Genomic DNA, 26,762 nt, shown 5'->3' on the forward strand with positions numbered 1-26,762 from the left:
AGGAATCAGGATAGGAAAGAGAGGGATGGAGGACTCAGTTGCTCAATAGCCAGACTTGGTTAAATTCTAGCCTGAGGTTATTCTTCTCCAGGTAGTTCAGGAAAAAACACAGTAAGACATCAGGGCTCCTATCTGAACTGAGACTCATACTTGCCCATCAAATAAACTGGTCTTTGGTATGATGTCTCTAGTAGGTGATTAATGAATTGTATTGAAAGGTTTCTGATGATTCTTGGATAGAGGTTCACACTAATATGTTGGTTCTTAGGGAATTGTTTCATCCTTAAAAAATGTATTGAGTAATTTATTAATGATGAACTAATAAATTGCAGCACGGGATTTAAGCTCCAATCCTTTCACTCAGGGAAAACATAAGGCCTGAAAAATAAGAAGCACCACAGTGTTGTTTCATTTGAAGATTTGCTATGCATACTGGGGAGGTCTGACTACCATGTGGCTGGGAGTGGCCCTAGGCTTGGAAAATACTCTTATCTCAACTGTGGTTCTCTACTCCAATGAAGACATCTAGATCTCTAAAGAGTTTTCAAGAAGACTGGTGTTTCTGATGTGTAGTACACTGGGTGTTTTTGCTTGCATTCCAAGAAATGTGCAATTAGTTTTAGAATCATAGAGCATTAGAGCTAGAAAGACGCTTATAATAATCTAAATCCAACCCCTTCATTTTACAGATGGCAAAATTGAGGAACAGAATGGTCAAGTTACTTATCCTAGGTCACACGGATAGGAAACAATGGAACCAGAATTCAAACTTACAAATTGTAAATCCAGTGTCCTTTCCAACTATGCATCCTGTGCTTTAAAAAAAAAATAGATCCCATTCATATTTCTTCCCTCCCAAGAGCCTTGTAGATTCTGAGTATTTTTTACATTTTATTTTATTTTATTTTATTTTTGCGGGGCAATGAGGGTTAAGAGACTTTCCCAAGGTCATACAGCCAGTAAGTGTCAAGTGTCTGAGGTCAAATTTGAACTCAGGTCCTCCTGAATCCAGGGCTGGCTTTATCCACTGTGCCACCTAGCTGCCCCAGACTCCCAGTATTCTTATGCTGCCCCAATATCTCCAGTTAGATATGGAAGAATCCTAAGAAAGTCAAATACTCTCTGACCTTTGGGACTTGAGGATGTATGCTTTCCTCTTTGACAAAGAGACAGCTATGTTTAACCCATAGGAATGAATGGCTATTGATGCTATTATGTGCTCCTCAATTTCCCTTTTTGTTAATGGCCACCCACTCTGCCTCTGGCTAAACCTGGACCTGCCTGCTGATTTTTTTGGTGTCCCCTCCCCCACCAGTTCAAAAAGGAATGGGGTGATTCACTTAGAATTTTTATAATGTCTCTTTCTGAGTAAAATTACTCTTTAATCTTCAAAGCCTTACCTGTTTTCCAGACCAAAGCAATTTCAAGTCTAAATCTCCTCAGGGAAGCCTGAAGTCCCTTTAGCAGAGAAAACAGCTTGGGTTTGCAAGATTTCAGGGCTAATTTCTCTCAAAAGATCCATCCACCGATCTAAGGTACAGAGGAACCTTGGATGGTCCCTTGATAGGGACCTGATAATGATCGAATTATTCTAGAAAGGTTTGGGGGTAGCATAGGATCAAAGAGCCAGAACCAGAAGAGACTTCAGAGGGGATCTAGCAGAACTTCCGCATTCTACAAAAGATAAAAGGAAGTTCTACAAATAAGAAATAATTTGCTGGGGCAGCTAGGTGGCACAGTGGATAAAGCACTGGCTCTGGATTCGGGAGTACCTGAGTTCAAATCAAGCCTTAGACACTTGACACTAGCTGTGTGATCCTGGACAAGTCACTTAACCCCAACTGCCTTACCAAGAAAAAAAAAGAAAGAAAGAATTTTCTTACAGTCTGTCTGTCTGTCTCTCCATTGGTCAGTCAATAAGCATTTATTAAATACCTTTTATGTGCAAAGCACTGTACTAAGTGCCAGGGATAAAAAGAAGGCAAGAAATTGTATTAAGGGGCTCACAGTTTAATGGAGAAGATGATTCGCAAAAAACAATGCACAAACAAGCTACTTAAAGGATAAGTTGTAGATAATAGAGGGAAGGTACTAGCTTTAAGGGAGATTGGGAAAGGTTAGGAGAGCTGCCCACATAAGATAAGATATTAACTGGATCATGAAGGAAACAAGGAAAGTCAAGAAGAGGAGATGAGGAAGAAGAGTATTCTGTGTATGGACGATAGCCTGTGAAAATTCCCAGTCTGTCAATGGAGTGTCTTGTTAAAGAAACAAGGAAGCCAGTGCCACTGGATGACAGTGTATGTGGGGGAGGAAGGTATAAAGCATAAGAAGCCTGCAAAGGTGTGTATGTGTGGCAGGGGGAGAGTTGTAAAGGGCTTTGAATGCCAGAGGATTTTATATTTGATACTGGTAGTAATAGGGAACTTGTGGAGTTTATTGAATAGGGGAGTGACTTTAGGAAGATTCATTTGAGAGCTGAGTGATGAGAATCTTGAGGCAGGGCCACTTCCCAAAAGGCTATTGCAATAGTCCAGGAGTGAGGTGATAAAGTCCTGCACCAGGGTGCTGGCAGTGTTAGAGGAGGTGGCAGGGTATGCAAGAAATTTTACAAAAGTAAAATCAACAGGACTTGTAATAGATTGAATATGGATGTTGAGATAGAATGAGGAGTTGAGGACAACACCTAAGTAATGAGCCAGGATGACTGGGAGAATGTTGATACCCTAAGATAGTAAAGGGGAAGTAAAGAAGAAAAGAAGACTTGGGAGGAAAGATAACAAGTTCAGTTTGGGATATGTTCAGTTTAAGATGTCTATAGGATATCTATTTTAGAATGTCTAATAAATAGAGATGAAAGTCTGGAGGTTAAGAGAGAGGTTAGGGCTGGATAAGTATAATAGGCTTTGATTTTTTTTTTATATTTTAGTCTCTATCTCTCTTCTCTCTCTTTGCCTGTTTCTCTGCTTCTGTCTTTCATTCTCTCCCCCCCCCCCTCTCTCACACACACACACACACACACACACACATACACATCTACATGTAAATACAGAGTAAATAACAGAACTGGGATTTGAATACAGATTTCATTGATCCTAGACCCAGTTCTCAGGCATATTTTGAGTAAATTTGAGAGGTAGTTAAAGAAAATAAAGCCTTTCCCACCCTCAAATATGCCAGAAATATTCCCATGAGAGACTTACCTGCAGGTCAATCCTAGTTAAAAATAAAAATGTTACATGTAAGATAATTCTAAATTGATATCAACCTATTACACTTTAGCCTGAATAAGTTTATTGGATTAGCTATTAATTTACCCTGGGCCCAAGAGGGATAGGATACCAACAGACTAAGTAAGCAGTATTAATTGGGGAAAATCATTTAACCTCACATTTCTCATTTGTAAAACAAAAAGGTTCTACTGGTTAGTCTCTGAAGTCCCTTCAAGCACTAATATCTATATTTTCTATTTCAACATCTCTTCCAGGCCTAACATTCTAGGTCCTAAGTTTCCTTTTAGTTCTACCACTTTATGATGTTGGGGGAAGGAGCAGATGGAGGTTAAGGAAATTAAAAAAAAAAAGATTCTTGGCTCACCTTAGACAAGGGGAAATCACAAGTAGCAAGAGAGATGTTGATGAGGTATGAGAGTATGAAGAAGTGAATGAGTTTGATTTGTCTAAGCCTTAAGGAAAGCAAATATTGCTGGAATGTTGGCTGACTGCCATTGACTTCCAAACAAAAAATGGCTTCAAGATATACTATAAGTTCTCAATGGGGTCTGTTAGCAGTGAATGATGGGATGGCAGTGCCCTGCTGGAGATCATGAGGAAAGATTATAATGTTCTCTTGACAGAAACCCAATGAGATGGAGTAGAGCTTGGGTAGGGAGAGGAATAGAGAGATGGAGGGAGACAGAAGAGGCTTCCCTTAGAATGCTTGTTAGATTGTGGGCACCATGAGCCCTATGAATGCATGACTTCTTCATCTTTGTAACCCACAACACATATCATGTATGTTATCAGTGCTTAAACTTTGCTACTTAATATGTATGATCCTGATCATGTCACTTTACCTTCAGAGGCTCATTTTCATCTTCTATAATGTAAAGGATTCAACTAAATGATTTCTAATGTCTGAACCCTAAAATCCTACAAATGATCAGCAAATCAGATTTAATTGAACTATAGCAGAGCAGGACTTAATACTTCCTTGACATGAGAGAAATTCTTCTTTATGTTTCACCTACATTTTCTTGCATGGAATCTATTCTCTCTCTCTCTCTCTCTCTCTCTCTCTCTCTCTCTCTCTCTCTCTCTCTCGTCTCTTTCTCTCTCTCTCTCTAAGGTTCTGTTGTGTTACGAAAGACTAGAGACAATTTAATTACTCATCAATTGGGGAGTAGATGAACACATTTTAATGTATGAATATAAATTATTATGCCATAAAAGATGATTAACATGAGAAATCAGAGAAATACAGGAGGATTTCTATGAACTGATGCATACTGAAGTAAGCAGAACCAGGACAATAATATGCAATGACTTCTGCAATGTAACTGAAAGAAAACAATAAAATGAATCTGTAGACTATTCTAATAATTAGGTAATTATGATGACTGATAGTAGCAGCTTGAGAAGAGCATAGGAAATGTGCCTTCCTCCTTTCAGTGAACAGATAGGGTACAATGGTTGTGGAATGTTGCATATGGTTTCTGTAAATCACATGTATTGATAAGTTTTGCTTACATTGATTTAAAGGTAATGTTTGCTAGTATGCTCAGTGATGACTGGGATATAAAAACAGAAAGCATCAATAAAACTAACCAAAGCAAGAAAGAAAGGAGGAAAGGAAGATGTGGGGAGGGGGAAAGAAAGAGAAGAAGATATTTAATACAAGGAAGATTTTAAGACCTTCAGATTACAGGATTCTAGTTTGAAGATTTTTCAATCTCTCTACTATGCTGCCCTAAGTGAAGAATCACAAGATCTCAGGATGCAGGGCTAAAAAGGACCTCAGAGACTGCCTTGTTTGACTCCTGTACTTTTCAGAAGAATATGTTGTTGCTGTTGCTGCTGACAAAAACAATAATAACAATAGCAACTAGCATTTATATAGTGCTTTAAGCTTTGCAGAAGACTTTACCAATATTATCTAATTTTAACTTTATAACAACTGTGGGAAATAGGTGTTATTAGTATCCCAATCTAACAGATGGGGAAACTGAGGCACATAGAGGTTAAATGATTAGTGGATAACACAGCTAGTAAATATCTAAGGCAGGATTTGCATTCAGGTCTTCTTAAGTACAAGTCCAGTGTTTTATTCACTTCATCACCTAGCTGATAATAAGAACTAAAAAATATGAGGGTGTGAGAGCCTTTCTCCCAATGACCCCACACCAACTCGTGCTTGGTCAGATCCATAGATTCCAAGAGGAATGTCAATTTGCTTAGTGCTAAGGCCTTTCCTAGTGCCTCAGCCTATTTTCTTGGTTAAATCCCACCAAAATCTCTCCTTCCTAACAGTGGTGGGCTTGGGCCCTTCCAAGCCTCCAGCTGCAGTGCAGGTAAGGTTGCCCATACTTCTTAACTTTGATAAGCAGGGAGTCAATAATTCTATTGCTTCCTATTATATGGAGGATCACCAGACCTTACCATCTTCCCTGCTACCAGGAGCTAAGAAACATTAGACTTTATCACCTGCTCAGCTGTTAGGCCCTGAAGACCCACCCCAGTCATATCACCTGCCTGTCCCCTGCATCCTAAGTATTCCTGGGCCTTTCCATTCCCTATTCTACTAATCCCAAAGACTGCCAGACTTTCTTTTTTTTTATTTTTTAGCAACCCTGAAGCTAAATTTTCTTGCATGTGTTGCCTCCTTCAATTAGAATGCCCTCTTTGAAAACATGGTCTGTCTCAATTTTCTATTTGTATTCTTACCACTTAATACAGTGCTTCATTTAAAGTAAGCATTTAATAAATGCTTTTTAAAAATTCTATTCTAAGGGACACCTTAAGGTTTATAAAGAACTCAATCTATGTTATCACATTTAAAACTCACAATAACATATATCCATAAGTATCCTTAAGTAGGACAAATATTATTAATATCCCCATTTTACAGATAAGAAAACTGAGGATCAGGAACTGAAGTGACCTAGTGGGAGAATTTAAATTAAAACAGCTATATAGAGTGCTCTTTTTGCTACATCCATATTAAGCTGCCTCTTCAGAAAATGCAGAACTTGGTGGTTGTTTGTATGAATAGTAGTATTTTGTTAGGTTTTACTTTACTTTGAAAATATAGCTTCCTAATGTTGCCCTTTCTTGCTTTAAGAATTATGACATTGGATTGAAGGGTGGGGATAAAAAGCTACTTGGAAACTAAGGAAAATGAAGAGGTGATATAGACAACGAGGCAGATAGATCATAGAGGAAGAAAACTAGGGAGAGAATGGAGCATCAGTAGCTCTGGTGGAGTGGAGTGGAGTGGAGAGATGGGTCACAAAGCATTGATATTGATACTTATTTTGATCCAGGCTCATTGCTGAGAACAGCTCAGGACATTTCTTTGGCTTTATTGGGAGTTTACTGAGCCCACATCCAGGTCTCTGATACAGAGTTGTTAGCCACATCATTGTGCAGGGTGAAAATATTAAGGGGAATGGGGAACAGATGGGATATTTTATGGAAGCACAGCTTTATCAAATGCACAACAGGAAGGGGGAAATAGAGAAAGAGTGGAGAGAAATGGAGATTGCTGAAATAGGAATTGGAAGAACTAAGTCTGAACTCCAGGCTCTGTTATTTCCCACCTATGTGACCTTGGACAAAATGAATGATCTCAGACATTGCCAACCTTGGGTAAAAATATCCCCAAGGGTCACAAGAAGCTTGTCAAAAGAAGAATATTTGGTAGTTTTGTATGAGGATGCATGTATGACTTATATTGAATAGCTTGCTTTCTTTGGGGGTGGGGGGGAAGAAGAGAATTTGGAGCACAATGTTTTAAAAATGGATGTTAAAATTGTTTTGAATGTAATTGGGGAAAAATAAAATTCTAAGTAAATGAAAACACTAAAAGAATATTTGGCAAATAACTATATTATCCTTTTGAAATTAGCCTATTTTGCTTGTATAAATATGTATGGCAAATTCTGGAATGCATCACCTTTTCTATCAAGTAGAGTATATAAGAAAGTTTAATGAAAGTCTAAGAATGCAGGGCTAAAAAAGAATTTGGAACCCATGACTTAATTTCTCTGGGACCCAATTCACTCATTTGTAAAATCAGAAGATTCAAAAAGATTGTTTTACTAGATCCCATTACTGAATTTTCCATTTCAGATGCAAATTAAGATACTAGTCAGTACCTGTCACACTACCCATAGATTAAAAGCAACCAGGCCTACAGTATCATGCTGTAGACTAAATAGAGATATGATGAATTCTGCTTTCCTTTTACCAATAAGGAATATAGGAGCCAAAGAAATTTATGCATTTCTAACTTCTCCATTCCCACTTTGGCTACCTTTGTCCAGGCTTCAATCCCTCCCATCTGAAAGAAACAGTTTCCTAACTAACTCGAGGCTCTCCCCCATCCAATCTATCCTATTTTTGCTACCAGTTTAATCTTTCCAAAGCTCATCCCTGAGAAATAATTCTTCCAATGTTCAGGGTCTGTTGGTGCTACTCCTCTATTGGAATCATTTCAATAGCTCTAATTATCAAAAGCAGCAGTTCTCTTTTGGTCATGGGACCCTTTGAGACTCTTTAACATTACTGAGGGCCCCAAAGAGCTTTTTTTTTTAAATGTAGGTTTTATATATATAGATATAGATATAGATATCTAGATATAGATATATATATATAGATATATCAATATTTACCACATGAAAGCATTTTAGTATGATGATAAAAATGGTTTTGACCTTGTAAACTCCCTGAAAAAGTCCTGGGGACCCCCAGAGGTATAAAGACCATACTTTAAGAACTGTTACTGTAAACAATATAGTTTGGCTTTCTTAGCATGCCACATAAGTGAGTTACCAATGTTAATCATAAACAAACTTACAAAATAGGGTCATGGGGCAGCTAGGTGGCACAGTGGATAAATCACCAGCCCTGGATTCAGAAAGATCTGAGTTCAAATCCGGCCTCAGATACATTTACTAGCTGTGTGACCCTGGGCAAAACACTTAACCCTCACTGCCCCACCCCCCCAAAAAAATTGGGTCATGGTTGAGGTACTCCCTGAAGTATGGTAGGACTTTTCCCCAAAATCTTCTCAGGGGTGACTTTATAGGAAATCTAGCTCTCAACTGACCAGAATATGAGCTGATAATACCAGGCTCTTATGGAAAACTATTAAGTCAAGCCTTTCTCAAGTTACAAACAAGTGCCCTTTTGAACTCCGTGCTTTTTCTAAGAAATGACCTACCAGGTTTCACTGGAGAAAGAAAGCACATCTGTACACACTGCAGATGCAAACAGATTGCTCCAGATTGCCTCTGGGGAATGATAGATAGAGTCAGTGGAGGGTGAATTTCAGAAGAACATCTGATTAAAAACACATCAGTAAGAGAAATCTGGCTATGTGGGTCATGCTCCTCAAGTCATAAACACTGATCTTCGCAACTGCCTCTTTTCCTGCACAACATCACACAGTCCTTCCCTTGCTCCTCCTTCACTTACATTTATGCACTGAGTTTGCATTTGACTTTGTGGATTCCATGTCCTCTAACACTTAATTCCCCTCACCCCCATAAGTTTCTTGTTTGACAGCCTCCCTCTGTCTCCAAAGAGATTCTTGTAGAAGGTATCTTCCTTATATTTAGTGCCTTTTTTTTCAATCTGTATCTTCATAGCAGCTGGGTGTCCCCCAATTAGGTCAGTGAGTCAATCCTGCCTTGCAAAGTCCCTATGCAGTGAGTGATCGTTACTAGATGAGGAAACAGTAATATAAGAGAGTGAGAGCTAGAGCGAGAGTGAGAGCAAGAGCGAGCAAGAGAGAGAGAGAGCGAGAGAGAGAGAGAGCGAGAGAGAGAGAGCGAGAGAGAGAGAGAGAGAGAGAGAGAGAGAGAATAATTTGCCAAGGTCATCCAGGGCAAGTAAGGGACTAGATGGCATAATGAATTAAAAGAGCAGGGGTTTAGGAGTGAGAGGATTTGGGTTCAAATGCTCCCTCTAAAGCTTACTGCCTATGTGACCTTTGGCAAATCACTTTGTGTCTATGGGTCTCAGTTTCCTTATCTGTAAAATGAGGGGTTGGACTAAATGACCCTTTCAATTCCAGATCTGTGATATTATCCCCCAAATCAGTAGACTGTGAAGCAGGATACTTGGGTTCTAATTGTGGCTCTATTACAAATCCTATGATAACAACTAAGTCACTCTACTTCTCTGGGCTTCAGATGATTCTTCTGTACAAGGCTGGACAAGATAGTCTTTGAAGCCTATCCCAGATCTAATACTCTATAGTCTAAGGCCCCTTCCCACACTACCATTCTGTGTTGTAACGTACTGTTCCTTCCATCCCTACCATTCTATGTTACGGCATTTTGAGACTCTGAGTGGCGCACAGGAGGATTCAAATTCAAAGCTTTGTCTTTCTCACTCCTTTTGGCCAAAATACTCATCAAGCACCAAAACTTATATCCAAAGCCCTCCTCACCAACAACCCTTTCCCCTACTCTCCCCGACTCCTAAGGAATCTGAGGCTGGATTCTTCTAGTTCGCCATCATTTTGATGAGATCAAAATAAAAATAACTTTGGACTAAGAAACAGGTCATCTGGGTTCAAATTCCAATTCTGATAACCTACTATGTGAAACTGGGTGAGTTACTTCTGGGCCTTAGGGTCCTGATCTCTACATCGAGGGAGATAGATTCAGTGGTCTCTGTTATTTCTTCCTGCTTGAGGCTCTCTTTTTCTATGTTTTAATTTGTTCCAATGACTTCCAGGTTTAAGAGAAAATGTTCTAATGTCATTTCATTTTAATGTCGAATATTGATATAGTGGGAGAAGTGATGGATTTGGAGTCAGACAACTTGAGTTCAAAACCCAGTTCTGCCACTTGCCATCTGTGTGACCTTGGGCAAGTCACTTCACCACCTTGAGACTTAGTTTTCTCATCTGTAAACTGAAGGTGTTGAACTTGATGGCCTCCATGGTACCTTACAGCTTGAAATTTTTTATGCTTCTATATACAGTTCTATGTATCTAAAACTTGTTAAAATCAGCAAGAATTCCAGCGACTTCTTGGATTCAGGTACTAACCAGATGGCAGCCTAATCTCTGGCAACAAGCACAACTCAGAATGCAAAGAGGACCCTTAACCCCTGTCTCATTGAATATTCACACACACATTTGATTTTGCTTGCATGCTAGAAAGGGAGAAGTCCCTCTACAAAAAACCTTTCCAGACTGTTCAGCTCCTAAGTACACTTGATAACAACTCAAGAACTGAAAACAACATTGTTCTCACAACTTGGGTCCAACTTGGGTCTCATTTCCTTCCTCCTCAACTTCTTCATAACAATGAGGGGCGGGTTATCCAGTACTGAAGTGTGTTAACTACTCCAGTGACTATAGATCCTTCTTTCTGGGAGGACAGGATGGGGAAGGGGGCAGGGGGAGTAGTTCCAGCAACTTGCAGGAAATAGTCTAGGTATTATTCTACATGAAATCAAGAAGAAGAAGCTGAATTTTTTCTCTATTTTTAATTTCATTTTTATCAATCAGCAAAAATTCATTTCTCCTCCATCTCCCCTTCATTAAAAAGAAAACAAATATTAATAGGCAAGCAAAATTAATTCCTACATTGACCATGTCCAAATATAGATAGATAGATAGATAGATAATGCTTAGATAATAGATTGATATTTAGATAGATTGGTAGATAGATGGATAGATAGGTAGATATATGCATAGATAGATATATAGATATAGATAGACAAGTAGATAGGTAGATAACTGATAGATGATAGATACAGACATTGACATAGACATAAATAAATAAATGGAGTGATTTTTCAAAGTTCTTTCCTGTAATGTTTTAGGGTTCTAAGTTGCTCTTAATCTCTGCTCACTTTCTAGACCTTATTTTGTAAACATCTAATATAATTATCATTTTTAAATTATGCAGTTTTGCCACCATAATACTAAGGTGAAAAAGCTAAGGGAATACCCATCAGTTAAGTAATGGCTGGATATGTAGATTACTATTATGTAATAACAAATAAAGAAGCAAATTTTTAAAAGACATAGGGAAAACAAATTGATTAAGAGTGAAGTGATCAGAACCAGAAGAATTTTAACTATTAACATCAATATTATAAAGTGAACAATTTAAGGAATTTTATAAACTGATGAACAATTAAATGAGCAGAATTACATCAATTTTTAACAGCAACAGCAATGGAAAAACAAACTTCTTTGAAAGCTCTAAAAGCTATGATCAATACAATGACCATTCATAATTTCAGGGTATTCATGATAAATATGCAGAGAATTGATGGATCTAGGCACAAAATCAGAGAATATATTTTTATATAAAGCCATTCAGTAAATTTATTTTGTTTGACTATGAATAGTTGTTAGAAGAATTTTTTTTCTCGTCTTTTTCCTAACAGGTTGGGAGTAGGAGGGAAAAAAAAATAGACTTCTGTTAATGAGAGAGGTTAGGGTATTATAGATATAAAATATTGCTTACACTTTCAGATGAGGTCACTGTATTATTAATTTTTCTTATCTGTTTTACTTTGTTATGAGGCTTTCACAAAATGGGAGTAATCTGTTTTTGTGATATAAAAACAAAGCAGGGACAGCTAGGTGGTGCAGTGGATAGAGCACTGGCCCTGGATTCAGGAGGACCTGAGTTCAAATCTGGCCTCAGACACTTAACACTTACTAGCTGTGTGACCCTGGGCAAGTCACTTAACCCCAATTGCCCAGCAAAAACAACAACAACAACAACAACAACAACAACAAAAACAAAACAAAAACAAAACCAACAACAAAACCCAAAGCAGCATTAAAACTTAAAAATCATTCATTATATTTATCATTGGGTGTGTTTAAATCCCTTACTAAGTGTCTAATGAGAAGCAGTAGATAAAGCACTGGACTAAGAGGTGGGGAAGAATGCCTGAGTTAGAATTCTTTAGCTTCTAGAGTGGTGTTCTGCATAGAAAGAATAGCTAACTATCAAAAGTTTGTCCAAGACAATGAAGGCATATTAGCAATATTCTATCTCAGGGGTACAACCAAGAATTCTAAGAGGTAGGGCCTAGGTGGGGAGGGGGGAAGGGAAGCAGCCACAGCAGAGGACAATTAAACCTGAAAATCCCAAGGAGGTAAAAAGGACAGGAGGGTGGTACATTGGTAAGTTCTGCAAGAAACACACATATCCATTGGTCTTATAGTCACATCTAAATAATTCCCAGAAGAAGAAAATGAGGGAAATGGGATCAGGGCAAATAATACAATTTACTCTGATGGGTTTGGGGCATTTCTTGGAGATAGAAGTGGGGGTAAATGGCAGAAGAGCAGGTAATGGAAAGGAAGGGTAAGAGAAGAGAAAAAGAAAAACCATAAGGATTTTGATCACTCTGGTCAACCCCCATGAGTGTGCAAAAGATAAAGAAGATGGTGGGTGGAGGAGAAGGCAGACAACAGTGGTGGGAAGGAAGCAGTAGGGCTAGGGTGCAATTAATTGTGGAGTGGCTAAGGAGCAAATCACAGGGGCAAAAGGTGGCTAAAGGAGAGGGACAGAGCCCTTGTTGGTGCACCAGGCAAACTTTGAGAGAAAGGAAGTGAGGTAAGGAAATGACAAGATAGTAAAAGAACACATTCTACCTAGTCAGGTTGAGTGGAATAAGCCACTACCCCTGAGGGGTGGAGGGAGGAGGCAGGCAGGGACATTTCATGGAGGGACTGGGGTTGCCATGGTGGAATATGGGAATCAGAAGAGTCAGGGAAGCAGAACTCTTATGAGTATAGTCTTATTGGGCAACAGCAAGAATACAGCAAAGGTGAGAGAGCTGATCATAAGAGAAAAGCAGAAGATAAATAGGAGGGATAGGGAACCAGGAAAGGGACAAAACCTTCATGGTATAGTAAGAGAGCTAAGTAGAGGAAAGAGAGAAAAGAAAGAACTTGAAGATGTAAGTTAGGTATAGGCACACTGGGCCACCTTGGGAAGAGGGTGAGGTATGATTCTTATGTTAATTGTTCAGGTCCCTTGTGGACAAAAGATAACTGGGAGGTAATGGAATAAGGGCAATAAGAAACCCTGTTTCACTCTAGTTATGATTCTATTTTGTCCTGAGTAGGTCACAACTGGAGTATCATGTTTAATTTTGGGTGCTACATTTTAGGAAAAAATGAATAAACTGTATAGTATCTAGGAGAAGGCAATCAAGACTTTAAGAAATTGAGAATGTTCAGCCTTTAAAAGAGAAGAGGAAGGAGTGTGGGGGGAGGGGGAGAAGTGGAAGAGAAGCAAGTATGAAAACTTTTTAAAAATATTTGAAGGAATCCAGTCTCAGACACTTGACACTTACTAGCTGTGTGACCCTGAGCAAGTCACTTAACCGCAATTGCCTCACCAAAAAAAAAAAAAAAGTATTTGAATGACTGCACCTAGAAGAGGAATTAGACTTGATCTGTTTGACTCGACTAGGAGCAATTTATGAAAGGAGAAGAGGAAGAGGAAGAGGAGGAAGAAAGAGGAGGATAGAGGAGAAGGAGGAGGGGGAGGAGAAGATACTATTTATCTTGAGCCTTAAGGTTTTTAAAGAGCTTTAAATGTTATCTCATTTGTCCTCACCACAACCCTTTGAGGTACGTGCTATTATTATCACCATTTTAAAGATAAGAAAGATGAGATACAAAGAGGTTAAGTCATTTTTGAAAGGTCACACAGCCAGTAAGTGTCTAAGGCAGGATTTGAAGTCAGATCTTCCTGATTCCAAGTCTAGAACTCTATAAACTATATCACTTAGCTGTCTAGGTATGGGTTGGACTAGCTGGTCTCTTAGGTACTTTTCAACTCTGAGATTCTTAGAATTAGAGACTTCTCAAATCAAACCAGGCTAATTCTCTGCCCCCTATCTTTAATCCCTTCCTCTGATCTAAAGTAAAATCTAGTACTGAAAAGCAAGAAGACACAGTTCAGCAAATGTTTTATCCATTACAGATGGTGCAGAAACCAAGAAAAAAAAGTAGTTAATGTATCAGATTTGCCACAATAACAATAAAACAAAAGTTAAAAGCAGTTATAGTTAAATAGAGAGGGAAACCCCAGGTCAACCTAAATCTTTTTTTTAATTAAAAGTGAGGGAGGTTTTCACAGTCCTATTTCAACCCCCATCTAGTATAACAACAGTGAGACAAGGATGTTTATTCTACTTGGCTGGGAGTCAGGAGACTTGAAATTTATGTGGGTTCCAGCTGAGTGCTGGGAAAACTCACAGGTTGGATAATGGCATATAACAAAAGAATCCAGATCTTCCTTGTTTTGAAAAAGTCTCAAACCCATCTTCCTAACTTCCATACCCCATAGCCCAATTCTCTATTGCACCTCCTCTCATCCTTTCCCTTGCTTCCAATTCCACAACTGCCCTCTGGAAGGAGCATGGTTTATTTAAAAGATCCCAATTTGAAATCAGAAAATTACAGGACTGTCAATAGAGATCCTCTAATACCAGTCACCCCCTCATTTTACAATTGATGAACTGAAGCCCAGAGTGGATTGTCTAATGTCTCACAGATAATAAATGTCAAAGATGGGATTTGAATTTAGGAACTTTGACTCTAAATCTAGTGCCTTGGTTCAAATCCTAGCTCTTTCACTTGTGTGACCTTAGGCAAGTTAGGTGGCTCAGTGGATAAAGCACTGGACCAGGAGTCAGGGAGACTTCAATTCAAACCTGGCCTCAGGCAAAACTGTGTGACCCTAGGCAAGCCACTTAACCTCTATTTGCCTTAATCAACTAGAGAAGGAAATTGCAAACAACTCCAGTACCTTTGCTAAGAAAATCCTATGGACAGTATGGTCCAGGGAGACATGAAGAGTCAGACACAACTGAACAACAAGAAGGCAAGGTGCTTGACTTCTTTGGGCCTCACTGTTTTTTTTTTTGGGGGGGTTGTTTTTTGTTTTTTGTTTTTTATCTCTTAAATGAAAAGATTTCATTATATAATCTCTCAGGCAGGACCTTTCAAAGCATTTCCCTCAAAATAGCCTAAAACAAAAAGGTTATCATCAAAAAGAAAGAAAGAAAATTCCTTTATCCAGAACCTTATTCCTACCATCTATAATAGACTCAGTTTCAGAGAACCCAGATTATAACTCTAATTCTGTTACTATTATACTGATTAACCTTGGGTAAGTCACTCTATACATCTGTGAGCCTCAGTTTCCTCCTCTGTAAAGTGATTGGATAGAAGGGGCCCCTTCAACAATATGCTTCCCCTTCACTGAATCTTTGTCCCATTTCTCCCTTCTCTTCCTTCCTTCATTTATATGCTCACCACCAGAGGGCACAAATGATACAAACCTAAAATCCTAGATTGAGAACTAGGAGGAATCTTAAAAGATTGTCTAAATTTACACCCTGCTCATAACTTTCTCGGGTCATGAAATAATTGAATTTACAACCAAAACAGACTCTGGAGATCACTCAGTTCAACCCCTTTATTTCACAGATGAGGAAACTGAGACCAAAAGAGCCATCCCTCAAATCAAAAGTTAGAATTTAGACCCAGGTCCTCTGACAATGATCTTACCCTTACACCCAAGCTCAGGTGAGTTTTCTCCAGTCAAGAAAATGGGTTTGTTCCTATACAGATACACTTTCTCTTCAACTTTCTCTGTAAACAACAGCATAATTTGGGAGATGACATTTTTTTATGATGCCACTAAAAACAACAATAACAAAAACAGTGTAGACTTTGTACTCAGAAGACATGGTTTTGACACCTGCTTCTGGTTCTCTTTGGCCCTAAATCTTTTCCTGTTTTATAGCCTCAGTTTCCTCATCTGTTTTATGGGAATAATAACACCTGAATTACTTACCTCACAGAAGGCTCTCTGTAAACTGCAAAGAGTTATAGAAACATATGCCATTATTATTGCAATATAGGTGTACATACATGCACCACATGCATACAGTATAATGTAAGGTTATTGGAGGCAGGAATGAACTCATTTTTTTTCTTTATAACCCTTCTTTCTACTTTATCATAATTATTTTGTCCATAGTAGGGACTGAATAAATATTGAATATTTGTTGGATATAAGCACATGTATATTTACATAATATACATTCATGTACACGCACATTTATATACTTATCTTTAAAAATCCAGTAGAGTTGATCTGCAGGCTCACTGTGATCTATAAACATGCAATCATCAGACAGACACAGACACCCACACATATACACACACACAATTAAGTTCTTATTCACACACAGCACTTTCTGTCTTTGAGATTCTATGATCTAAAGTGTGAATGAGTTTCTTAGATCCCTTTCCCTGAAGATAGGGTCCTATTTTGGTTACCAGACCTTAAGATTTCAATATAATCCTCCTTGTTCAAAGGTATATTTGGTTTTGCCACATCTTACATTCACAGCAAGCTCATCGCATTTTGTCATGTGATAGCACCTTTTCTGAAGGCATTAAGTTTTAATTAAACAAATCATTAGCTTTGAGAATAGAAATGTATGCAAGAACACAATTCACATATCTACTAATTGCTCTTTCCTGCTGTGGATATTAACCTTAACCTGTAACAGATATACAGAAATCCTTATTACCAAGAAAGTATCTCTTCAACAAAGATATAATCTTTAAATTCACCCTCTCAATGAACAGAAGACATTAATTTTCCTATTGAACAAATGTACATTTATACTGATGGTTTTTGCCCTCTGTTAACAATTTAGCAATAATCTGAGCCTTGACAACTACAGACGTAGACTCCTCTTTATAGGGATTTCAATTGGTCTGCTGTATCAATATGACCATTTATAAAATTTCAGAGCTGGAAGAGAACTTTGAAGTTATCTACACCTTCTCGTCTGTTGACACAGAAACCTGAGATCCAGAGAGTAGAAGGGACTTGTTCAAGGTAACAGTTATTGGGAGTCAAGCCAAGTAGGCAGAGAGATCTAGTTGGTAGAGGAGATACGGCCTGAAATGGGCAAGATGAGTTCAAATCCAGCTTTATGTACTAATAAGCTGGGTGATTTGAGTAAATCACTTAGGCACTGTCTCCTTCAATTTCCTCTATTGTTAAAAAGTAGATATTGGGAAGCTAGGTGGTACAGTGGATAGAGCACCGGCCCTGGAGTTACGAGTACCTGAGTTCAAATCTGGCCTCAGACACTTAACAATTACTAGCTGTGTGACCCTGGGCAAGTCACTTAACCCCAATTGCCTCACTAAAAAAAAAAATGTAGATATTAATGATATTTGCCTTGCAAAGTCATTGTGAGGATCAAATTATATATATATAATTTTATATACATATCAAATTTTATATATATATATGCATGCATGCATACATACATGTATGCATATCTATTTATATACATAAATTTATGTGTGTGTATATACAATATATATAATGTGTATTGCATCACATAATACAGTGCCTACCTTTCTTCTTTCCTTCCTCCCTACCTACTCAAACTCAAATCTCTGGTGGCCTAGTCTTTTCAATGCACTATGTAGTTTCATCCACAAAAAGACTCTCTTTTTTAGTTAGAGACCCTCTGAATTACTTGGTTCTTTCAATCTCTAAGTAAATATTTATCTCTCTGATTTATAACTTTCTAGGGCTTCTTTTGGTAGATCATTACATTTTCCAAACAGAATTGATATTTTATCACCTTGCATATGTACATACAAATTACATACATACATAAATGCACATGATATCTTATTCAGGGCTAAATGGTACCAGACCCAGGTTCTAAATCCAAGAGATTCCCAATTAAAAATCCTAAATTCTTTTTATTTCACCATGCTCCTGCTCTACTATCTTCCAAATTATCTCATTAGCCAAAATGCAGTAGAGAAAGTATGACTTGACAGTAACCCATTTTCCTGAATGGAAAAAATACTATCTATAGCATACTTGCACATGCACGCACACACACACACACACACACACACACACACACACACACACACCTTACCAGGTAGCATAGTTCAGACTTTGGAAACTATGAATGACTATCACATACTCAACCATAACCCTTCTTGGAAGGAGTATGAAAACCACAAGATTAATTGAGGAAAATATCTAACAGACTCTGGTATCTCCTCTCCTTTGACTAATTTATAAACACAAGTGCCTCTTGATCCCAACTATACTTACAAAATTGAACCACACTATTCAGGCTGACATTCAAGGCTCTCCATAGTCTGGCCCCAACTGTTTCCATCCTCATCATGCACTAACCCACAATAGAGACCTTTCATGCAATAGATCAGTCTCTCCATGGTCATTTGAACACTCCAAGCTTCTGTACTCATTAATGTGATACCTTTGCTTTTGCTACTGATTATCCTCTCCTGACACATACACAATTAGAATGACCATCCCCTTCCTTTCTGACTTGCTAATTCATACCTATCTTTCAATGCCCAGCTCAAATGACCTTTTTCAGGAAGACCAGTGATTTCTTTGACCTCTGAGTTCCCATGTGTGGTAAGATTATTGGAATCTGGCTGACTCATTGGGAGGGGCCACACCTGGCCTGCCCTGAAGTGACATATGCTGCTGATGTCAGAAGGAGAAACCACTCTCCATAGGCAGTTTTGAAGGACCTTCCCTTTTTGGAAGAGGAAGATTAAATGCTCGCTGAGGGGAGTTTCAGTCTCTTCTGGAGTCTCCTTTTTTCCAGTGGTGTGAGCAGCAGGAGCAGATGCTCCAGGTGGTTAGTTAACATAAAAGCAGGCTCATGGTGGAGGACTTGAGGAAGAACCTGACCAGGCTGGAACTCTAGGCTAGATAGGCCTTTTCTTAACTTTCTGAACTCCATGTGAATGCCTGGTATGCTTTAACAAATGCTTAATGCACAAAGACTGGTGCTAAAGCTTCTAATTTAAGTTGACCACACATTTAGATTTTAAACGACATAGTTGGCGACCACGAAGGAACACTGAACCCCTCAATCTTCTGATCTCTGCAAAACAAGTTGGGTAAGAAATTTTAAACATCATACATGGCAAGTTCACATCACACTCCATTGGTAATATAATAGCAAGCATTTATGGAGCTTCTTAAGCTCCATAAGGAGCTTAAGACAACATGTCATCTAATCCTGGGTGGTAGGTGCTATTATTAGTGACATTTTAATTGAGGCAAAAAGAGGTTAAGTGAATTTCCTAGCATCACATTGCTAGTAATCATCTGATCCTGTATTTGAACTTAGGTCTTCCTGACTACAAGCCTAACATTTTAACCACTTTACCATCTAACTTCCTCTTCGTATTTAAAAGAGCATTTCAAGTGTTATAGAAAGTGGACTCAGTGGGCTCATTAACTCTTGATGGTCAAAGATGGTGTCTTATACTTCTTTGTAACCCACTTATTGCCTAGTAGAGCAAAGACAGGTGTTAGATAAATACTTGTTCCCTATAAGCACTGGAACTGGCACATATGTGTTTTGTTTTGTTTTGTTTTTTTGTAATGAGTTTTAATGAAGATACATTTAATTTAATTTTGTTTTGAGAATTTTTTGAGAATTTCACAACACCTATTGAGATAATTAAGCCTGCCCCTTTACCCCTGCAGGACTATGAAACCCTAGCTGGGAATTGCTGTTTTAGATAGTGTTATTTACTATGGGCACAACCTGCCAGCAAAAAACCCAAAGATATTCCAAGGGTCTTTTCCTGCAATCAACATCATCACCACAATGAACCTTCATTGTGTTAATGTAACATGTTTTGATTCTCTAGTGTTACGTTTCTCAATGTACCAACACACAGTAGTCTTATTTTTATTTCACAGTATCAAAAGAATTTTCATTTTAATCCTTCTCTGATGCCTCAAGGTGATTTGTAGTGATCATAACTTTTCAATGGCAAAGTCATCAAAGAACAAGCAAGCTCTAGCAGATACTACCAAACTCTAAAGGCTTTTATATGTAGGTCTGCCAACAGATTTTATGTCTAAATTTGGTGAACCTAAATTAAATTTAGAGAGACTTATCACCTGAATGCTGACCACCAGGTGACTTTTTTTTCTATCCACAACAACTCATGAAATAATCTACTAAGGTAAAGGGAGGGAGCTATCTGTATTTATAAAAATATTGCCCCCACCAATAAAATAATAGAAACTTGAAGAACCATAAAATGAAAGTAGGATGTTTATAATTTATATGACCTTGGTTGAGTTATTGAATTCTTTGAGCATTAATTTCCTCATCAGTTAAATTAAAGTAAACATACTTGGATTATCAAACTCTTGGGATTATGATATGAGCTTACATGGTGAACATTAAAATGTTATGTGGTACATATCACTTATGTCACATTAGGCAAGTCATTTAGCATCTCTGGTGCAATTTTTTCATCTGTGAAATTTGGAGCTTGGATTAAATGATCTCTAAGGATTCTTCCATATCTAAATACATGATCCTATTTAACTGTTCCTTCATTGAGTCCCAAATTTGAATTTCAATTGTAAGGTTCTTGAGGGAAGGGACCATGTTACTAACTTCTTTTATACTCCCTTTCTAGTAATAAATATTCCCCAGAAGACCTTCCTTCATGTAGGCACTGAGGAATTACTTTTCCCCACTGACAATTTAATTAAGATTTGATAAGATAAAAATATTTTGAACTGTGAAGTCTTTATGTTCTTTTCTCAGACATTGAACCTATATTTCATCTACATTCTTTGCAAGAAGTCTAACTTTTAAATTACTGATAATGCTCTGCTCCTCCTGACCTACAACATTCTGCTTCTTCTTTCAATACTATTTCTTCTGTAAGATGGCCTGGAATTTCCCCTTTTTAAGCTCATTGAGGAAAACTCTCAAGGTTAAACATGCATATAGCCCCTTCCCTCAATATGCCACTTAGTACAACTCAGAATGGCTTTACTAAGCCCCTTCCTAAGCATCCTCTAAGGACTGTCATCTAGTGGTTTGAGTGAAAACCTGAGATCTTGAAGTTCTTGACTCTAGCTTGAAGTCTTCAATTGTGTTATCTTATCACTGTGTACTCCTATCTTGAAGGTGTAAACATATATGCTAAACTGAGATTTCCCAGTGAGACCTTATGAGACTCATGGAGTATTATAGGAGGCTTTGAAGTCAGTAGGTAGACAGTGTTAGGAATGAGAGTTATGTGTGTTCTACCAATAGAAAAACAATAACAGCCAAAACCAAACCAAACCAAAACAAAATAAAATACATAGAGATGCCCTTTCAAAGATTCCATTGTCATGCCTGGCTCCCTCTCTCTTTAAGATGAACCACTTTCCCATATAAGTAGAAAGCCTAATGTTAAGGTTGGAAATGGAATTAAGGACTCCATAGAGCCTCAAAAGAACATAAATCTCAAAAGAACATACCTCAAAAGAACATAAATCTGGCCTATAATCTGCATCAACAGAGCCATTTCTCCAGAAAATCTGGGTCCCATGCCTGAGGACTGGTGAGGAAGGTGGATTGAAAAGATCAGAAACTAAGGGAGGCCACCAAAAAGTGGAAGTGTTTAACTTGGAGAAGAAAAAAAAAGACTTAAGAAGGACACACAAACAAATACACACACACACACACACACACACACACACACACACACACACACACACACACAGGAATAACCCTGCCAAATTTATCTCAATTTTTCTGGTTGTAGCCTAAGTAATAGAGACCATCCACTGTCTTTAAATTCAAATTTATGTTCTATTCTAGCAGTTCTCAAAATGTGGTCTGGGAACCCTGAGGGTTGCTGAGACTTTGTTAGGGGATCTGTGAAGTCAAAATTATTTTCATGTTTATTTTTAATATGGCAAACACCATTAAATTTATATGTAGGTCTGCCAACATAATCTATGTAAGCAAAAGCTTTGGGGGGATGGGAATCCTCAATAACATTTAATAGTGTGAAGGTTCTGAGACTAAAAAGGTTAAGAACCACTGTTTTACTCCATATCATTCTTCCACCATCACCTCCAAACTCCCTCCCACAAACAAACAAATGAATAAATGAATGAATAAATGAATAAGTAAATATTATCTGAAATAAATAAATAAATAAGCAAGTGCATGAATGAATGAACAAATGAATGAATAAGACAACTCATTAAGGATAATCTGACAAAAATTAATTCACCCAAGGACCATTTTAAAGAATTAACTACTAGCAAATACCTGAATCTCTGGAGAAAGGATTAGAAAGCACATTGAATCAGGAGCTTCAAGTGTTCCTAAATTTACCATTTTCCACTTCTCTGCACCCGTATTCTAGGCACACAAGCAGAAAAGAACACTACTTCTCACATTACTTGGTTCTGCCAAATAGTACCTTGTAAAAGTGGAGTGGTTTCCTTTAATTAGCCTTAGCAACCTCCCCTTTAGTGTCCTTTCCCCTCTTGTCAATCTTCCTTCTCAGCCCCTAAGTATCCTCTGGTTTTGTAAAGCAACTCTTCTTTATATCTTCTGATAAACAAAATTACCCTACTGTGTAAAGGATTTAGATGTACTTCTAATCTTGAGAGTGAGGGAGGTAGGAGAAGGATTGGAATTATTATAAAGGATTGCATAGAATCCAAACGAGTTGATCTCAGCAAGCTATTATGAAAGAGGAATATATTTAGAGATAGAGGACCTAGGCTCAATTCCCAAGTCTACTATTTACCACCTGTAGGACCCTGGGCTAGAAAATCTCCCGGTCTACATATTTCCACATCTGTAATAAAAAGGGGGTTAGTCCGGAAGATTTCTAGGGTTTCTTCTATTTCTAAATTCAATGAACTTAACCCATAGGAATTGATTGATTATAATTGAAAGAATACTGAATTTGGAATCAGAAGTGGGTCTAACTTCTGACTGTTACTTGCTCCCTGTGTGACCTTGACATCTTTTAGGCCTTTACTTTATTAACCTGTAAAATAAGGTAGTTCTGACAAATAATCTCTAAACTCTCTCCAAGCTCAAAAATTCCATTGAGTTTTAATGGTGGAGATTCAATCACCAATGCCAAAACCATAGGAACATCAATTTGGAGCTATCGACAGTTTCCCAGGTACTCCTCAAATGTGACCATATAGAAAAACAACTATTCTAGCCCAACTATCAAGAAGGGAAAGAAGGAAGCCCCCCCAAAAAGTGGGTTATTCATTTTCACCCTGGGAATTATGTACAAAGCACCAGTAACTAGTCTCCGCATTACTCTGTCCTGTTTAAATGCATTCAAAATACAATTCTTTACAATGTCATTCAGCTCTTATTTACCTCTGGTCATTTGTGTCCTTTCCCTTTTGCCATGGACATTTTATCTCTTCCATAACACTAGTTTCAAAGGTAGTCACCAAATATATTTTGGAGATACCACGATAATATTATTACATACTCCAGCAGAGTAATCTATTTCCTATCTTTCACAAACTCTCTTAAACATACACAAGTACCTATTTTCTTTTTTAATGGCTCCTGTGCATTGGGCAGGCATTTTTTATAGTGCTATCCAAGGCTCCTTCTAGGTCTTTTTCCTCTGAGGCTCCTATAAACCCAGAGCCCATCAACTTCTATGAGAAATTTAGGATATCCTCCCCACCACGTAAAATGCCTTGTACTTACTTAAGGTCGATGTTTCTGTCACAGGACCTTGCAGTACTTGGTAATTTTGCTGAGACTTCTCTGGCTTTTGCAAACCTATAACCACCCCTGGCTTCTACTGATTCATGAGATGTTCTTCCTCCAAGCTGGTAATACCTAGGGCTCAGGCCTGAAGATAGATTGCCTATAATGGCTCTGCTTCTAATTAGTTTTCGTCAGAGAAGAAATCACAAACTGGCTATGCTCGTCTTTTTATGGCAAAATCAACCTCTCATCTATAATACCATTGCTCCCCTGAACCTTCACAAACCATCATTCCTCATAGGGATTCCCACAGGCTCATCAACAGGACTTTTGAAAATCCAAATAAATTATGTCCTGGGAACCTCTTAGGGCTGTGGTTGGGTTAACCCTTGTGAGGATTTGAACTGCTCAGACATGCCATTTGCAGGGAGTCCTGCTGCTCTGACCTTTGCAGCTTACACAGAAAAGTGACATCTCGATCTTGTTAATTGCCATATGAATCTACCTCAGCAGCCCTGGGGGAGATAGTCTCTCTATGTTTCCCAGGATCACTCCTGTGTCCTCATACAAAGCAGGGCATTGGGTGAGACAGCCCCCCTGCTCTTTGAAAACTGGCACTGTTCACAAGGAGATATTTTATATGCTCATCTGGACCTACACTGCTTTGTATTTTATTCCCTTCTGACTCCTCAAATGGATACCATCCAGGTCCTATAATTTACTGCCCTTCAGTTTCTCACACCACGTCCTCATACAATGTATTCTCCTTAAGGCCACTTGCAATCTCCAAAAGAAAGTTCCCTTGAGAGAAAAAATTCTACTTTCCTTTCAGATGAAAATAATTAATTTAACTTCTCCTCAGCCTCATTATCTTCTTTAATTTTCTCCTTTGCCCCTCAGTAGCTCAGAGGGTCTATAGATACCTAAGCAGCTTTCTCAAAGTTGGAATGTTCCGAACTGTCCTGGATTGCATTATGGAGTTGGCCTTCCCTCAGGACAATAACTAGAGACCTCTAGTAATATTCATTCATCTTCCTGCTGAAATCAATACTTATCCCTTTCTTGAATGGCAGCTTTTATTCTTTCTTGACCTATCCCTTACAATGGCAGCTATATCACAGGAGATATAGGATTTAGAGTGGGAAGGGATACTAAGGATTGTCTAGTCCAAATCCATTTTGTAGATGAATGAAATGAGACCCAGAGAGGAAAAATGACTTACCTCAAGTCACGCAGTCAGCAACAGAACTATGATTTCAATTGAATCTTTTAACTCCAAATTCATTGCACTTTCTACAGTATTACACTGTTTTCTATGGTGCTTTTTCTAATTCCCTTTTCTTCCATATATCCTTCAACAATTCTAATTTTTCAACAAACCCCCTTAAAAAGACAAAATTTGTCATTTCATATTTAATCTCTTCCATTTATACATCTTTCCCCCTCAAAGTCCCTTCCCATCCATTTTCCACAACAGTGAGGAAATTGTATAGTGGATAAAGAACTGGACTGGGCATAAGGAAGCCTGTATTCTAACCCCAGGACTGTAACTAGCTAGCTGTGTGCCCTTACACAAAAGATGGCCCTTGTCTGGGCTTCAGGTTCTGTCTCTATAAAAATAAGGTTCCTAGACTAAATCAGGGATTTTTAAGCTGGGATACTATGAACTTAGACAAACAGGTAGTGTTGAATAGATATAATTGTCTATCTGTATACCATGTATGCATTCTATTCATAATCCTATATATTTTTATGAATCTATAACCATTCTGAAAAAGGGTCTGCTGGTTTCACTAGACTGCCAAAGGGGTCCACATACAAAAAAAGGTTAAGAACTCCCAAATTACATGAATCTGCTTTCATGGACTTCTGAGTCATGCCCAAAAGAATAAAGAAGAGCTTATATGTGATCAAGAACACAGATGACATCAGCCTTGTTACATAGCTTCATTATTACCTAAACTCAATACCTCTTTACCTAAAGGATCTCAGCATGGCCTGGCACTTGGCTTTCTCAGGGCTACACACAACTATAAGGGCACACAGAGACACACAGTAAATGGCACCCATGGACGTGATAACTCTAAAACTACAATACTTTCCAATAAAAAGTCCTACCTAGCTGTCTTATTTGCCCTCCACTCAAAACATTCTACTCTACAACTACAGTATATTGATGTAGCCTATACAAACAGCAGCCCAAAGGTTGTGACATTCCTTGATTTTATCTGGTACAGAAAATAAACCTCTAAGTAGAAAAGATGTTGCTGTCTTTCATAGGGTAACTGACAGCAATTTTTAACTTCCTATATGCATCCTCAACTGTCTTGTTCCTCTGACTGTAGTGAAATAAACAAATAATAAAATTTCTGATGTCCTTCTCAATCCAAAATTCTACAAATTTGAGGTAGTCAGTGAATTTATTTTTATTCCCACTTGATGAAGGAAAAAATTGAGCCTGGGAGAAGAGAAATGATTTATCAAAGGTTTCTAAGTCTGCTGTGTATATTGTAATTCTTAATTCAATACTCTTACAATGAGAATTCACTATCTTCTTTAAAGTCAATGGGAATGATTGTCTAAACCATTTCAAAATGGTTCCAATACATACCCATATCGATTAGCACCTTCAGTGACAATGACTCTCTACACCTACAGTGACTCTATAGTATAAAAGAACAGTCTCAAAGTGTGGTCTAGGGGAACTTTGTGGATCCCTGAGATCCTTCTGGGGAAGAGGTCTTATAGGTCAAAATTACTTTCATAATACTAAGATTCTGATTTCCGATGTGGCAAATATTGGCCAATACAACCTACATAAGCAAAAGCTCTTAGTGGAATCCTCAATCACCTTAAAGATTATTAAATGTATAGAGACCAAAAATTTGAGAACCAGTCCTACAACAAACAGGTTTATAA

At 38.0% G+C, this 26,762-nt stretch overlaps 1 protein-coding gene across 2 annotated transcripts in view; it reads right to left on the bottom strand.

The window, feature by feature from the left end:
- BRINP1 (BMP/retinoic acid inducible neural specific 1) overlaps window positions 1-26,762 on the bottom strand; it is a 181,837-nt gene that overhangs the window by 147,366 nt on the left and 7,709 nt on the right. The window contains exon 2 of one of the 2 annotated variants that reach the window (XM_043984251.1): window positions 16,085-16,106. The exons of the other annotated variant lie outside the window; for it this stretch is intronic. The gene's annotated coding sequence lies outside the window, so the exon portion shown is untranslated. The remainder of the gene's footprint in view (window positions 1-16,084; window positions 16,107-26,762) is intronic. 2 annotated transcript variants of the gene reach the window in all.

Source organism: Dromiciops gliroides, chromosome 2 (genome assembly GCF_019393635.1).
Source record: "Dromiciops gliroides isolate mDroGli1 chromosome 2, mDroGli1.pri, whole genome shotgun sequence".
In the NCBI taxonomy this organism is placed as follows: domain Eukaryota; kingdom Metazoa; phylum Chordata; class Mammalia; order Microbiotheria; family Microbiotheriidae; genus Dromiciops; species Dromiciops gliroides.